Here is an 18,046-nt window from a genome sequence, read left to right as displayed (position 1 = left end):
CTCGGTACACCTCGTACACACGCGGCTCCGCTCCGTACACCTCGTACACACGCGGCTCCGCTCCGTACACCTCGTACACACGCGGCTCCGCTCCGTACACCTCGTACACAAGCGGCTCTGCTCGGTACACCTCGTACACACGTGGCTCTGCTCCGTACACCTCGCACACACGCGGCTCCGCTCAGTACACCTCGTACACACGCGGCTCTGCTCCGTACACCTCGTACACACGCGGCTCCGCTCCGTACACCTCGTACACACGCGGCTCTGCTCCGTACACCTCGTACACACGCGGCTCTGCTCCGTACACCTCGTACACACGCGGCTCCGCTCCGTACACCTCGTACACACGCGGCTCTGCTCCGTACACCTCGTACACACACGGCTCTGCTCCGTACACCTCGTACACACGCGGCTCTGCTCCGTACACCTCGTACACACGCGGCTCTGCTCCGTACACCTCGTACACACACGGCTCTGCTCCGTACACCTCGTACACACGCGGCTCTGCTACATCCACACTGTAAACCCCTCCTGACCCCACACATAAACTTCAGCTCATCCAGCACCATGACAACCAGCACAGCAGAGTCCTGCATCCACTGAGGCCCCTGATCATGTGACCCCTGACTCCTCCCCTCCTGTGACCTCATCACAGCTCCTGTGCGCACAAAGCAGCGATATATGTGGTGGCGGCTCTGCAGGTGGAGGTATGTGGAGACCCCCCATTACTGGGCGCAGGGGACATTAACCCCTTCAGCACGGAGACTCTTTTGGGGTCTTGTGTTGCCCCTTTATAAGAATCATAAGGTTTTTGTTCTGTTTCCTGTAATAGATACATACGACCCAACTATGGAGACAGGAAGGGAGGAAACGTATTGTTCTCATAGTACAGGACCCCTTTACTGCCCCACAGTGTTATGCCTCTTATGCAGGATGTATGATGCCCCCACACAGTGTAATGCCCCCATTATGCCCCTTATGCAGGATGTATGTATGATGCCCCCACACAGTGTAATGCCCCCATTATGCCCCTTATGCAGGATGTATGTATGATGCCCCCCACAGTGTAATGCCCCCATTATGCCCCTTATGCAGTATGTAAGATGCCCCCACACAGTGTAATGCCCCCATTATGCCCCTTATGCAGGATGTATGTATGATCCCCCCACACAGTGTAATGCCCCCATTATGCCCCTTATGCATGATTTATGATGCCCCCACACAGTGTAATGCCCCTTATGCAGGATGTATGATGCCCCCACACAGTGTAATGCCCCCATTATGCCCCTTATGCAGGAGGTATGTATGATGCCCCCACACAGTGTAATGCCCCCATTATGCCCCTTATGCAGGAGGTATGTATGATGCCCCCCACAGTGTAATGCCCCCATTATGCCCCTTATGCAGGATGTATGATGCCCCCACACAGTGTAATGCCCCATTATGCCCCTTATGCAGTATGTATGATGCTCCCACACAGTGTAATGCCCCCATTATGTCCCTTATGCAGGATGTATGATGCCCCCACACAGTGTAATGCCCCCATTATGCCCCTTATGCAGGATGTATGATGCCCCCACACACTATACGCCCCCATTATGCCCCTTATGCAGGATGTATGATGCCCCCACACAGTGTAATGCCCCCATTATGCCCCTTATGCAGAATGTATGATGCCCCCACACAGTGTAATGCCCCTTATGCAGGATGTATGATGCCCCCACACAGTGTAATGCCCCCATTATGCCCCTTATACAGTATGTATGATGCCCCCACACAGTGTAATGCCCCCATTATGCCCCTTATGCAGGATGTATGATGCCCCCCACAGTGTAATGCCCCCATTATGCCCCTTATGCAGTATGTATGATGCCCCCACACAGTGTAATGTTCCCCCAGTACCACCTGAGGTTTTACAGTTGGAATAATCCTTCTGGAATTGGTTTTCCCTTTGCCTGCTCCCCTACATGTAGACCCTCGAGCATGTATACATGCATGTAGGGGAGCAGGCCTTACTAGATATCGAGGCTTTGTACAGTAATATACCGCATGAGGATGGTATCAGAGGAGCAAGACGTTTCTTGAAATTGTGATCAATAGAGTGTAGCAGACATAATGACTTCATGGAGGATCTTCTAAAATTGACTCTTACTCATAACTTCTTTCTTTTTGACAGGAAATACTTCCACCAGCTCAGGGGTACTGCGATGGGGAGCCCTTGTGCCCCGTCGTATGCTAAATTATTCCTGGACTGGTGGGAGGAATCCACAATATTCAGGGATGATCATAAGTGATGGCAGCCATATATTGGGGTATGGTATAGATATATTGACAACATTTTTATCATCTGGTCAGGGACGAGTGAACAATTTATTGAATTTGTCAGAGAACTCATCAATAGAGTCGGCCTGAGATTTACATTGGAGGTTAATTATAACCCTTTGCCTTTCCTGGATGTACTAATGAAGAAAAAACTGGATGGGACCCTAGGGACACTCATCTACCATAAACCTTCAAGCATTAATGGTCTATTTATGGTCTATGAAAGTGGGATAGCCACCACTCCCTCCTCCTAAAAAAAGGAATTCCCAAGAGCCAATTTTTATTGTTGAGAAGGAACTGTTCTAATGTCACAGATTTTAATATACAGGCAATAGACATGAACACCAGATTCAGGGAAAAGGGTACTCCTGGTACATTTTGGATTCCTCATGATAGTTTGCAGAAAAGCGGGAGAGACAGACACTCCTCCATACCTAACCAAGACACCAAGAAAAAGATGGCATAACACGAGTAATAGGAAGTTATGACAATAAGAGTGACCACTTCTTTAATATCCTCAGAAAACACTGGGATATACTTGTGGCCGACCCAGACCTGAGGGTGCTGTGTGATCTACTCCCACAATAACTTCCAGAAAGGGTCAGTACAATTAGGGGCCGTTTAGTGAATAGTTTCTACTAAAAACCTGCACTCAAGTGGACTTGGCTGGATAGAAGAGTCTGCGGTTTCTTTAGATGTGGAGAATGTTGCACATGTAATTGCATGAGACCATGTAAATCTTTCTTGAATTTCTCCATGGGTAATACCTTTTTTAAGGGATTATTGCAACTGTAAAACTTCAGGACTTATATATATGGCCACATGCACCTGCCCCCTAGATTATGTAGACACGACTTAGTGGGAGTCTGGAAGGAGAGTGGGGGAGCATTTGGTCGATATATATGCAATGGTTGGGACACCTCATTAGCGAGACACCTGAACAGTATACATCGAGGTGAAACCGGAGACCTTCTTTTGTATCATTGAGGTGTTTAAGCCCAATTTGAGAGGTAGTGATCACAACAGATGTATCCTCAAAAAAGGAAAATGAGTGGATTTCCATACTGAATCCAATAGCCCCTAAGGGACTCAATAAGCAAAATTTCCTATGCCTGTTTTGTATGAATACAGTTCCATTCTGGATTACATTTTTGGATTTTATACTCTACCCATTGCTACTCAGTTCCCTGTGAATGGGGTTCACATATAGTTGTACTTCATCGAGATATCTGAGCTAGTGATGGGCGAGCCCTAAAATGCTCGGGTGCCCGATGCTCGGGTCAAGCACATTGGAATGCTCAGGTGCCCGACCTGAGCAACGAGCCCAATGTACACTGTGCAGAATTATTAGGCAAGTTGTATTTTAGAGGATTATTTTTATTATTGATCAACAACTATGTTCTCAATCAACCGAAAAGACTCATAAATATCCAAGCTTAATATTTTTGGAAGTTGGAGTGTTTTTTTTTTAGATTTAGCTATTTTAGGAGGATATCTGTTTATGCAGGTAACTATTAGGCTATGTGCCCACGATGTAGAAATGAAGCAGAAAATTTCTGCAGCATTTCTGCATCTCCCTGGCTGAAAAAACGCATGCAGATTGACGAGCGCTTTCCAGGCGATAGCATCACTTGGAAAGTGCTTGACAACTAGGTCACACTGTATAAATCCATGCAAATAGCATGGATTTATACAGTGTGAACCGTAAAAATTAAAACAAATAAAACTATACTCACCCCCGAGGCCCCGGCGTGGCTGCAGCGCTCGTTCCTGTCTGCTTCCTGGATGCCGGCATATCGTGAGACAGAGCGGTGAAGGACCTGCGGTCACATGACTGTGACGTCACCGCAGGTCCTTCAGCGATGCCGGCATTCAGAGAGAAGCCTTCGGAAAGGTGAGTATAAACTTTATTTGTTATTTTATTCCTTTTTCACAGGTACAATGGTACCCAGGTCTGGATGAGAGTCATCTCTCCTCCAGAACTGGGTACCATCCGCACATAGAGACGCATAGAAGCCGCTTGTACAAATGTACAGTCGCGTTTTCTATGTGTCTCAATGCAAGTCAATGGCGGGAGTTCCGCTGCGCTTCCGCAAAATTAAATGACATGCTGCGGATTTTTGAACGCAGCATAAACGCTGCGGAAAAATCCGCAGCATGTGCATAGAACATGCGGAATCCCCTTGGGGACCATGGGGTGCGGATTACCTAGCGTTTCACAAGCATTTATGCTGCGGAAATTCCGCAGCATAAACGCTTGAAAAACGCTATGTGGGCACCCAGCCTTACTGTGCAGAATTATTAGGCAACTTAATAAAAACCAAATATAATCCCATCTCACTTGTTTATTTTCACCAGGTAAACCAATATCAGTGCACAAAATTTAGAAATAAACATTTCTGACATGCAAAAACAAAAGCCAAAAAAATTAGTGATCAATATAGCAACCTTTCTTTATGATGACACTCAACAGCCTTCCTTTCATAGATTCTGTCAGTTGCTTGATCTGTTTTCGATCAACATTGCGTGCAGCAGTCACCACAGCCTCCCAGACACTGTTCCAAGAGGTGTACTGTTTTCCCTTCCTGTAGGTCTCACATTTTATGATGGACCACAGGTTCTCTATGGCGTTCAGATCAGGTGAACAAGGCAGCCATGTCATTATTTTTTCTTCTTTTAGACCTTTACTGGCCAGCCACGCTGTGGAGTAGTTGGATGCATGTGATGGAGCATTGTCCTGCATGAAAATAATGTTTTTCCTGAACGATACCGACTTCTTACTTACCACTGCTTGAAGAAGTTGTCTTCCAGAAACTGGCAGTAGGTCTGGGAGTTGAGCTTCACTCCATCCTCAACCCTAAAAGGTCCCACAAGTTCATCTTTGATGATACCAGCCCATACCAGTACCCCACCTCCACCTTGCTGGCGTCTGAGTCGGAGTGGAGCTCTCTGCCCTTTATTGATCCAGGCTCTGGCCCATCAAGAGTCACTCTCATTTCATCAGTTCATAAAACCTTTGAAAAATCAGTCTTAAGATATTTCTTGACCCATTCTTGACGTTTTATCTTATGTTTCTTGTTCAAAGGTGGTCGTTTTTCAGCCTTCCTTACCTTGGCCATGTCCCTGAGTATCGCACACCTTGTGCTTTTTGATACTCCAGTAACGTTGCAGCTCTGAAATATGGCAAAACTGGTGGCGAATGGCATCTTGGCAGCTTCACGCTTGATTTTCCTCAATTCATGGACAGTTATTTTGCGCCTTTTTTGGCAACACGCTTCTTGCGACCCTGTTGGCTATTTGCCATGAAACGCTTGATTGTTCTCTGATCACGCTTCAAAAGTTTGGAAATTTCAAGACTACTGCATCCCTCTGCAAGACATCTCACAATTTTGGACTTTTCAGAGCCCGTCAAATCTCTCTTCTGACCCATTTTGCCAACGGAAAGGAAGTTAACTAATAATTAAGCACACCTTATATAGAGTGTTGATGTCATTAGTCAACACCCCTCCTCATTACAGAGATGCTCATCACCAGATTTACTTAATTGGTAGTTGGCTCTCAAGCCTATGCAGCTTAGAGTAGGACAACATGTATAAAAAGTATCATGTGATCAAAATACTCATTTGCCTAATAATTCTGCACGCGGTGTAAGTCTATGGGAAACTCGAGCTTTTTTCCAGTGTCTCCCCAAGAGGGACTAAAAATTGCCCAAATCGATGGGAACAGTGCTCAAATGGCATGGGAAGACCCCTGGAAGCATTTCTGACACCCAGGTCACTGCTGTCAACAATGTTGTCAGAGTTATTACGCCACTTTTACGGACTCACAATAAAACATACAAAAACAAAATGGATTTTCCTGGGATTTATGTTAATGAACATCCTTTCCAGGGTAATGACTTGTATATAAGGCAAAATAAATAACCAAAAACAAAAATACTCCTCCACCTTATAGGCTATCTTCACACGTAGTGCTTTTGAATCGTGACAAATGCTTTCACCAGGAAATGTCATTTTAACATTTTACAACCTTATCTGGCCATGTGGTGTGTGAGACATGATCAGACACATCCTGTTTCATTTATGAAGGAGGGACTCTGAAAGTCACAAAGCCTATTTTTATAGGGCCATCAGGCGACCTTTACTATTCTTAAAGGGCCAGCAATCGGCCCTCACTATTCTTAGAGAACCATTAGCCGGCTATGCTTTGTTGTTCCCATTACTAAAGAGTGGGTCTCCTATACTGTTATTGCATATGCAGTGAGTGGCAGGGCTGCCCAAAATTTGGACGCACCCCAATATCCCTTTGAAAATTTGGACGCACCCCAATACCCCTTTGAAGAGACTTAGAGGAGGGCCTCCTGAAAACAATGCTCCCATTATTAGAAAGTTGGTCTCCCATTGTGTTTGCCTATGCAGTGAATGCAAGGGTTTCCAAAAATTTGGAGGCACTCCAGTGCCCCTTGGAAGAAACGTGGAGGTCAGAGGGCCTCCTGAAAACAATGTTCCCATTATTAGGAAGTGGGTCTTCCATTGTGTTTGCCTATGCAGTGAATGCAAGGGTTGACAAAAATTTGGAGGCACTTCAATGCCCCTTGGAAGAGACATGGAGGTCAGAGGACCTCCTGAAAACAATGCTCCCATTATTAGAAAGTGAGTCTTCCCTTGTGTTTGCCCATGCAGTGAATGCAAGGGTTGCCAAAAATTTGGAGGCACTCCAATGCCCCTTGGAAGAGATGTGGAGGTCAGAGGGCCTCCTGAAAACAATGATCCCATTATTAGGAAGTGGGTCTTCCATTGCGTTTGCCTATGCAGTGAATGCAAGGGTTGCCAAAAATTTGGAGGCACTCCAATGCCCTTTGGAAGAGATGTGGAGGAGGGCCTCATAAAAAAATGTTACCATTAGAAAGGAGCAGGTCTCCTATACTTGTAATGCCCATGTACTAAGTGTATGGGCTGACAAACATTTATCCCTGGGGGGTTTACATGAACATACTGTATAAAAAATTTTTTTTACGGGCATCATAAACACCCTTCAAAAAAAATTATGTGGGTGTTGCATCATGGACCACGCTCACCCTGGTAATATGTTGGTGGAGGATGAGGATAAGGAGGAGGACAAGAGCAAATAGCCCAAATCAGGAAGCGTATACCCATGTGTGGGTGTGAAGAGGTGCATAGGAATGCATCTCCCAAAAAAGACACTGGATTTGAGTTTATGTTACGCTGCTATCATTCGGTGGTGTTGAGAAGTCTGGCCCAATCCAGCCCTTGTTCATTTTTATAAGAGTCAGCCTGTCAGCATTTTCAGTTGTCAGGCGGATGCGCTTATCAGTTATAATTCCACCAGAGGCACTAAAAACCCTCTCAGATAAAATGCTACAGTGGTGGCCAAAAGTATTGGCACCCCTGCAATTCTGTCAGATAATACTCAGCTTCTTCCTGAAAATGATTGCAATCACATTCTTTGGTATTATTATCTTCATTTAATTTGTCTTCAATGAAAAAACACAAAAAGAATTGTCCTAAAGCCAAATTGGATACAATTCCACACCAAACCTAAAAAAGGGGTGGACAAAAGTATTGGCACTGTTTGAAAAATCATGTGATGCTTCTCTAATTCATGTAATTAACAGCACCTGTAACTTACCTGTGGCACCTAACAGGTGTTGGCCATAACTAAATCACACTTGCAGCCAGTTAACATGGATTAAAGTTGACTCAACCTCTGTCCTGTGTCCTTGTGTGTACCACATTGAGCATGGAGAAAAGAAAGAAGACCAAAGAACTGTCTGAGGACTTGAGAAACCAAATTGTGAGGAAGCATGAGCAATCTCAAGTCTACAAGTCCATCTCCAAAGACCTGAATGTTCCTGTGTCTTCCGTGTGCAGTGTCATCAAGAAGTTTAAAGCCCATGGCACTGTGGCTAACCTCCCTAGATGTGGACGGAAAAGAAAAATTGACGAGAAATTTCAACGCAAGATTGTGCGGATGGTGGATAAAGAACCTCGACTAACATCCAAACAAGTTCAAGCTGCCCTGCAGTCCGAGGGTACAACAGTGTCAACCCGTACTATCCGTCGGCATCTGATTGAAAAGGGACTGTATGGTAGGATACCCAGGAAGACCCCACTTCTTACCCCGAGACATAAAAAAAGCCAGGCTGGAGTTTGCCAAAACTTACCTGAGAAAGCCTAAAATGTTTTGGAAGAATTTTCTCTGGTCAGATGAGACAAAAGTAGAGCTTTTTGGCAAAAAGAATCAACATAGAGTGTACAGGAAAAAATAAGAGGCATTCAAAGAAAAGAACACGGTCCCTAACAGTCAAAAATGGCGGAGGTTCCATGATGTTTTGTGGTTGCTTAGCTGCCTCTGGCACTGGACTGCTTGACCGTGTGCATGGCATTATGAATTCTGAAGACTACCAACATATTTTGCAGCATGTAGGGCCCAGTGTGAGAAAGCTGAGTCTCCCTCAGAGGTCATGGGTCTTCCAGCAGGACAATGACCCAAAACACACTTCCAAAAGCACTATAAAATGGTTTGAGAGAAAGCACTGGAGACTTCTAAGGTGGCCAGCAATGAGTCCAGACCTGAATCCCATAGAACACCTGTGGAGAGATCTCAAAATGGCAGTTTGGAGAAGGCACCCTTCAAATATCAGGGACCTGGAGCAGTTTGCCAAAGAAGAATGGTCTACAATTCCAGCAGAGCATTGTAAGAAACTCATTGATGGTTACCGGAAGCGGTTGTTCGCAGTTATTTTGGCTAAAGGTTGTGCAACCAAGTATTAGGCTGAGGGTGCCAATACTTTTGTCTGGCCCATTTTTGGAGTTTTGTGTGAAATGATCAATGATTTGATTTTTGCTTCATTCTCTTTTGTGTTTTTTCCTTGCAAGCAAATTAAATGAAGATAATAAGACCAAAGAATTTGTGATTGCAATCATTTTCAGGAAGAAACTGAGTATTATCTGACAGAATTGAAGGGGTGCCAATACTTTTGGCCACCACTGTAGCTCCAAGACGAAGAGAGCCATTTCATTTCACATATGCAGCTTGGATGCCCAATAATAATAAGGCACAGAGGAATCACAGAGGACGTTGGTACGGTCGGCAAGGTACTCCCTCAGCATCTTCCCAAACTTTGCACCCCTTGTGAAAGTACCCCGCGCCTCAGGGCCTGTGCGATGGGATGGGCTGAGAAAATTTTCCCAGAACTTTTACAGTGTTCCCCTGCCTCTGCTGGATTGGAGTTGTGTCTCTCTCACCTGTAGTCCTTGGTTGTCCAACGAACTGTGACCTCTGCCGTCATCGTTTTCAGATGGGAATTTTTTTAATAGTTCCGCAACAAGGGCCTTCTGGTACTGCCACATTTTTGTAGACCTGTCCGCCTCAGGAATAAGAGATATAAAGTTCTCCTTGTAGCGTGGGTCTGGAAGTGTCACCAACCAGTAATGACTGTCACACAAAATTTTGAGAACGCGAGGGTCATGGGAAAGGCAACGTAACATAAACTCAGCCATGCGTGCCAGACTGCTAACAGGCAAGACTTCCGTGTCCTCACCAAGAGGACGACTGACCATGCTCTCCACCTCCTCCTCCTCTCTGTCCTCAGGCCATCCACGCTGAACAGATGGTATTACAGTTGTGCAGGTAGTACCGTCTATAGCGCAGGAAACTAGCGCCTGTTCTTCCTCCTCCTACTCCTCTTCCTCATTGTCACCCAATCCACGTTGGGATGAGATGAGGCTGGGCTGTGTGTAATCACCATGTATGGTTCCTTGCTCCATCTCATTGTTCTCCACTTGCAATGCATCCTCTTTGATTGTGAGCAGAGAGCGTTTCAGAAGACAGAGAAGCAGGATGGTGATGCTAATTATGGCTTCATCACCGCTCACCATCTTGTTGGAGTCATCAAAGTTTTGGAGGATGGTACATATGTCTGACATCCATGTCCACTCCTGAGGTCTTATGTGTGGAGTCTGAACTAAATATAGACGGCCTTGTTGATGCTGGTTCTCAACAACTGCCCTCTTCTGCTCACAAATCCTTCCCAGCATCTGCACTGTGGGGACATCACACACTAGTCTGTGAGCCGGAAGCTGCAAACGCTGCTGAAACACGGCAAGGGCTGCGGAAGCTGTAGGTGACTTTCTAAAATGGGCACACCGGCGGCGTATTTTAAAAAGCTGATCCGGAAGCTCCGGGTAGGATTTGAGAAACCGCTGAACCACGAGGTTAAGCACATGGGCCAGGCATGGTACGTGTGTGAGTTTGCCTTGCCTCAGAGCCGCCACTAGGTTCCGGCCATTGTCACACACGACTATGCCTGGCTGTAGGTTCAGCGGTGTGAGCCAAAGATCTGCCTGCTCTTTCAGAGCGGTCCACAACTCAGCATTGTTTGTCACCTAAGCATATTAGCTTCAGCACAGCCTGTTGCCGCTTGGCCGAGGCAGTGCTTCCAGCTTGTGACTGATGTGGTCATTTCGGAAATGGAGGCTGAGATGCAGGAGCTGTAGACTGTGGGGGCAACCCTGATTGACCTAAAGGCCGCAATCTGAGGCGTCGGGAGGACGTGTTCCATCCCAAGGTCCGACTGGGTCCCGGCTTCCACTATGTTAACCCAGTGTGCCGTCAGCAAGATGTACCGTTCCCTGCCCACGAGCACTTGTCCATGTGTCCCTGGTTAGGAGGACTTTCACGGTAACTGCATTATTGAGGGCACGGCTAATGTTTTGGGACACGTGCTTGTGTAATGCGGGGACAGCACGCCGGGAGAAATAGTGGCGGCTGGGGAACTAGGGACGGCCACCGCCATCAGATTGCTGAATGCTTCTGTCTCCATGAGCCTAAAAGGCAACATTTCGAACGCAAACAGTCACGAAATGTGGGAATTTAGTAGAGTGGCCTGTGGGGCGTTGGCTGCGTATTTGCTCTTGCGTTTTAAGGACTGGGGTATGCACAACTGAACGCTGCGCTGGTACAAGGATGTGGACATGCTTCCTGACCCTGCTACTTGAGAGTGTGCAATTACAGGTGCAGGGCAGGAGGCATCTTCGCATGCACCATGGACAGGTGATTGGCTTGCATGCACAACAGTGGAAGAAGCGGTGGTGCCACCCGCAGACACTCTTCCTGGACCCTGGAGTTCGGCCCGCAAAGTCGGGTGCTTTGCTGCCATGTGCCTGATCATGGTGGCGGTGGTCAGGCTGGTAGTTTTGCCATCCCTGATGCTGATGCTGGCCTGGTAGGTGGTGCAAATGGCCTTTGTGTGGTTATCGGCAGAGTCTTTAAAAAACAACCAGACTCGGGAAGACCTAACAGTTGTACTGGCAACTTCCTTCGTGTTGGTGTTACGGTGAACGTTTGCCTGCCTTCTGTCTGTGGCCACCACACTACTTCTTCCTGCCTGTTGGCATGCTCTGCCTCCCTCCCCCTGTGTCCTGCTGTCCTCGCTCTTCCACTTCCGCACCCTGGTCCTCCTTTTGAATTTCTGGCAATTGTGTCTCCTCATCGTCCACCTCTTGTGACACTTGTCGCCTTCGTGTGACCGTGGCTGCTCAAATATTTGGGCATCGCTACATGTGATCTCCTCTTGCCCCTCTCAAGTGGACTGGGCAAGAGACCCGAATCTATAAATGGAAAAGTGAACAGCTCTTCGGAGTGTCCAAGTGTGGGATCTGTTGTCTCCAGGCACTCGGCATTATCTGCTATTCAACCAACAACCTTTTGACACTGCTCTGGGTTCAATAGTGGTGTGCTGTGGTCCCCTAGGCATTGGTACAGGAAGGACAGGCGAGAAGATATGGGTGTTTGTTGTGGCACAATTTCAGCTTGCCCACGGCCTCGGCCTCTGCATGCATCATCACCATTACGCCCAGTTCCCCGTCCCTTGCCACGCACCTTGCCCATTTTAAATGGAGGCCAATATCTTCCACACTCACTACAAATGGCTGAATTTGGAGCGAAGTTATATGTGATCTATGTGACGGAGAAACCACAGTTTTAAATACCTGGCCTGTAGGTAACTATTTTAAACAGCAAACCGGTGTCAAACACTTCGCTGACACACTGAAACAAATTTTTAATGGAGGCCAGAAATGGTAGTATTTTCTGAAAACGTATATATGATCCGTGTGACGGAGAAAATACAGTTTTAAATAGCTGGATTTTTAGCACTGTATTATTGAAAGGACCTGGCTGTATTCTGCAGTGCCAACAAGCAAATGTCGCAGAAAAACTGTGTTCTCTGGATTGCTTTTTAAGCAAATAATGAGGATTAAGATCCAAAAAAAAAGTATTCCTGGCCCCTGAGACCTGGGCCTTTGTATAGAAATATCTAACAGCAGCAGAAGGCAGAATTGGAATGGAGCCTCTTGTGCTATATGCACTGCAGTCTGCTATATACACTGCCTGCCTGCCTATGTACACTGCCTGCCTGATATCTCTGAAGATGGATTAGTCCTCACGACTGTTTGTTGAGATGCATATGTTTGGATCTGTTCTACCTACACTACCTAATAAACAAGCGAATCTCTCCCTAGCTCAGCAGTACCTCTCCCTACTCTGCCTGATTGCGGAGTAGACTGACGAGTACAGCGGTGCCAGGTCTGATATAGACCTGATGACGCTGTGCGGCCAGCCAATCACTGTAATGCCACAACCAACATGGCTGCGGCATTACAGTGAGTGATAAGCTATCCCTGCATGTTCATTGGCTCTGTAAAGAGAGCCAAACATGCAGGGAGGGGACCCGAGCATCCGCCCGAGCATCTCGCAAGTACTCAGCGAGCTCCAAGCATCTCGAGTACTGAGATGCTCGGGCGAGTACCGAGTACTTGCGAGTATGCTCGCTCATCACTAATCTGAGCTTCTATATCAGAATTGTGTTATCAGTTATTTCCCACATATACTATTTAGTAATTAACAAGTGTGGTGATCCTTTTGTTTCTCTAATTATGTATTAGTGGTCAAATTTGACCATTTAGGAATATACTATGGGCTATTGTAGATGGAAGTGACCCAAAGTGTACATATACTGTATATACAATGTGGAAAATAAGTATTTGACATACTGACTATTTTGCCAGTTTTCCCACCTACAAAGAATGGAGAGGTCTCTAATATTTATTGTAGGTACACATCAACTGTGGAAGAATCTAAAAATAAAAAACAGAATATCACATTGTATGATTTTTAAATAATTAAATTACATTTTATTGCATGAAATAAGTAATTGATCATCTACCGACCTGCAAGAATTCTGGCTCTCACAGACCTGTTAATTTTTCCTTAAGAAGCCCTCCTACTCTTCTCTTCTTACCTATATTAATTTCTCCTTTGTTACATGTATAAAAGACACCTGTCCACACACTCAATAAATCAGACTCCAACCTCTCCCCCATGGCCAAGACCAAAGAGCTGTGTAAGGACACCAGGGACAAAATTGTAGACCTACACAAGGCTGAGATGGGCTACAGGACAATTTGCGAGCAGCTTGGTGAGAGGGCAACAATTGTTGGCACAATTATTAGTGATGCGCGAACGTGCTCGGATAAGGGGTTATCCAAGCATGCTTTGGTGCTAACTGAGTATCTTTGGCGTACTCTAAAAACATGTTCGCATTACCATGACTTCATGTCTCGTGGCTGTTAGACATCCAAAACATATGCAGGGATTGCCTGTTTGTTAGGCAATCCCTGTATGTGTTGTAGGTGTCTAACAGCCATGAGACATGCAGCCACGGCGAAACAAACATATTTTTTTAGCATGTAGATTATTTATTATCAGAAAATGGAACAAATACAAGATGACTGTCAATCTTCCTCAGCCTGAGGCTCCATGCTACATTTCGCCTCGTGCGGTAAGGATGATTCTGAGAAAGGTCTGGAATTCGTCCAGAACTACATGGTAGGACCTGGTCAATCATCTGAAGAGAGCTGGGAACACAGTAACAAACATTACCGTTAGTAACACACCATGATGTCATGGATTAAAATCCTGCAGGGCACCCAAGGTTCCCCTGCTCACACCAGCACATGTCCAGGCCTGTTTGAAGTTCGGCAGTGATCATCTGGATGATCCAGAGGAGGCATGGGAGAAGGTCATGTGTATCAGATGAGACCAAAATAGAACTTTTTGGAATCAACTCCCCTCGCCGTGTTTGGAAGAAGGATGAGTACAACCCCAAGAATACCGTCGCAACTGTGAAGCATGGTGGGGGGAAACATCATACTTTGCGGGTGCTTTTCTGCAAAGAGGATAGGAAGACTGCACCTTATTAAAGGGAGGATGGGGTCATGTATCTCGAGATTTTGCCCAACAACCTAATTCCCTCAGTAAGAGTATTGAAGATGGGTCATAGCTGGGTCTTCCAGCATGACAATGACCTTAAACACACAGACAGGGCAACTAAGGAGTGGCTCCGTAAGAAGCATTTCAAAGTCCTGGACTGGCCTAGCCAGTCTCGAGACCTGAACCCAATAGAAAATCTTTGGAGGCAACTGAAAATGTTGTGCATCGACAGCCCCGAAACCAGAAAGATCTGGAGCAGATCTGTATGGAGGAGTGGGCCAAAATCCCTGCTGCAGTGTGTGCAAAGCTGGCCAAGAACTACAGGAAACGTCTAACCACTCTAATTGTCAACAAAGGTTTCTGTACCAAATATTAATTTCGGTTTTTCTTTTCTATCAAATTCTTATTTCATGCAATAAAATGCAAATTAATTATGTAATAACCATACAATGTGATTTTCTGGATTTTTTTTCAAGATTCTGCCTCTCACAGTTGAAGTCTACCTGCGATAAAAATTACAGACCTCTCCATTCTTTGTAGGTGGGAAAGCTTGCAAAATCCGCAGAGTATCAAATACTTAATTTCCACTCTGTATGTATGTTGGTGTGTGTGTTGCCGTGGTAGCCCTTTCAAGAAGAGCTAATTTGGATTAAGATATATTATCTCTAAATCTGCCATTTTTGTTCAAATGAAATAAATACGATGCATTGGAGAAAGAAAATAACACACAGCCAGTGTCTGAGTGTATAATTCTTGTCTGCTCTCAGAGCACAAGCAACAAGTATGGACAAATTCATAAATAAATGTGGCCTCCGACTGGGAAGGAGGTTACATCCATGCATGTAAAGGACATATGTATACAAAATAAAAGGACACCTGTGCCAGAAATTCATAACCCCATTGACATAGCTGAAGCATTTCGTTGCTGTTATAGCTCGCTGTATAATATTCATGGACAATACCACGACATGCCACCTAATATTCTTGAAACAAAATATGGACACTGCTTTTCCTTCCAGACAGACCCCTGAGCAGGATTTACTAGACAAAGCTTTCACTGAACAAGAGATAGGAGAGGGAATGATTTATTGGCCTATCGGGAAGAGCCCTGGGCCAGATGGATTCAATAATAGATTTTATAAGATATTTGTACCCATGTTATTACCATTTTAGCCGAAGAGCTCAATAATATCTCAGAAGACTCCCCTCCTTTGCCCCCAATCAGTTAAGAGTCATATAATGGTTTTTCTCAAAGCCTGGAAAAGAACCAAATGCCTGCCCTAATATTCATCCAATATCATTCATTAATGTAGATGTCAAAATATTCTCTAAAATAATTGCACCATGGCTCTCCCACTACCTACCCTCAATTGTTAGCAGCGATCAGGTTGGCTGCATTAAAGGTAGAGAGGCTCGTGATAATACGGATAAAACATTGTTAATTTCACATGCAAAAAAAAACCAGGGGATCCCAATGTGCCTTGTTTTTGTCAACACTGAAAAGGCGTTCAACAGAGTGCACTGGACTTTCTTGAAGAGCACATTGCCACAGATTGAGTTGAGCTCTTTCTTGTTATCTAAAATTCTATCCTTCACTGACCCTAAAGTGATAGGGTAACCGGCCTTCTATCTGACACATTTTCTATTAAAAAGGGGACGAGACAAGCGTGTCCCTTATCACCTCTGCTATACACATTGATGATGGAACATTTAGCTGTAGAATTACATAAAATTCCTGATATTAGTGGAGTTACTATAGGCTCACACAGCGTCGGACTGGAGTACATTGGGCCCACCAGAGAAAATAATTCTTGGGGCCCACTACGTAGCTACATAGAAATAAATATAAGACCTCCAATTGTGTGGTAACACGCTAATATCAGGGTATAATATAAGATAGTACACTTCTTATTGTTATAGAAAGAGATGGCGCCCACATTTTGGTGCAAACTCAATGATAAATGTCCCCTGATGTGTAATAACAGCTAAACCAATGTTTTATAGCACCAGCGTAGTGGATGGGATTTTATGACATCTCATCCATACGCTGAGAAAATCCAGAGCGTGAATTAACCGATGCTGCGGATATTCACCACCGACTTCATCCTTTGCAATACAAAAGGATCAAGTCAGGCTACATTCCCACAGAGTGAAGCCGCTGCGGCCCCGACACTGCAGTAGAGTCGCAGCACTTCCGCCCTCATTATGCTAATGAGCAGCGCCATTTTTTTTTTCTCCTGTGGACTTTCCTAATAGATGTTAGTCTATTGGGAAAGTCCACATGTGGACCCGCAAGAGAAATTGACATGCTGCGGATCTGAAAGACGTGCCACTTGTCAGAATCCGCGGGTGATCCGCAGCCTGAGATGCACACATAGTGGACATGGGATTTCTAGAAATCCCATCCACTATGCTTTAACATCTGGCCACTGCAGTTTTGACACTGCATAAACACACAGTTTCAAAACCGCAGAGAATCCTGAACGTGGGAACATAGCCTCAGTGGTAAAGGTGAACCAGCAGTAAAGACAACAATATCTGCACTATATCTGTGTGGATATTACCGCTGTTAATTTGCTATGGGTTTTCCATTGTAGAAATTCTGCAGCAAATGCATAATGTGAATGTATCCACTAATAGTGGTGGGGGCCCTAAATCACTTATGTATGGCGTTATTAGTGATATAAAAAAAGAGCTTTCCCTTACTTAAATCTCTCTGCCACATTTAAGGCCATAACTTCTTATCAAGGGCCTCACTTTGCTAGTAACTTTTAGTAAGACTTTTAGTAAGTCAGGGGTGATACAGGGAGAGGGGACTAAGTCAGTCATGGGTGATACAGGGAGAAGGGGCTAAGTCAGTCAGGGGTGATACAGGGAGAGGGGGCTAAGTCTGTCTGAGGTGATAAAGGGAGAGAGGTCACATGGGTTGATATAGGAAAGGGGTCGCAGTCAGAGGTGATACAGGGAGAGGGGGCTCAGCTCAGGGATGATACAGGGAGAGGAGGTGCAGTCAGGGGTGATACAGGGAGAGGGGGCTCAGGTCAGGGGTGATACAGGGAGAGAAGGTGCAGTCAGGGTGATACGAGGAGAGGGGGCTCAGGTCAGGGGTGATAAGGGGAGAGGGGGCTCAGGTCAGGGGTAATACGGGGGATGAGGATCAGTTAGGGGGTGCAGTCAGGTGTGATACAGGGAGGGGGTGCAGCCAGGGGTGATATGGAGGGAAAAGCCTCAGTCAGAGGGGATAAGGGAATGGGGTGCACCGTGCAGTCAGTCAGTTGTGAAAGGGGCGATGAGGGAATATGGCCCCCATTCATCCTTAAGTAACTTAACCCCTTCCCCTCTATCATCCCTGACTAAAGGCCCCCCCATTTGTATTTACTCACTGTTAGGCTGGCAGGGGGGACCTCCTTCAATCATTGCCAGCAGC

General features: G+C 45.7%; 1 protein-coding gene across 1 annotated transcript in view; it reads left to right on the top strand.

Moving 5' to 3' along the window:
* The first annotated feature begins 645 nt into the window (after positions 1 to 645).
* Positions 646 to 18,046, top strand: part of LOC141223163 (gastrula zinc finger protein XlCGF53.1-like) — a 28,896-nt gene continuing 11,495 nt past the window's right edge. Inside the window, exon 1 of the mRNA XM_073666788.1 lies at positions 646 to 710. The gene's annotated coding sequence lies outside the window, so the exon portion shown is untranslated. The remainder of the gene's footprint in view (positions 711 to 18,046) is intronic.

Source organism: Phyllobates terribilis, unplaced genomic scaffold (genome assembly GCF_046119375.1).
Source record: "Phyllobates terribilis strain yellow unplaced genomic scaffold, ASM4611937v1 Scaffold_374__1_contigs__length_1864666, whole genome shotgun sequence".
In the NCBI taxonomy this organism is placed as follows: Eukaryota; Metazoa; Chordata; class Amphibia; order Anura; family Dendrobatidae; genus Phyllobates; species Phyllobates terribilis.
The sequence above is the reverse complement of the archived record's forward strand: the minus strand, read 5'-3'. Positions and strand labels throughout refer to the sequence as shown.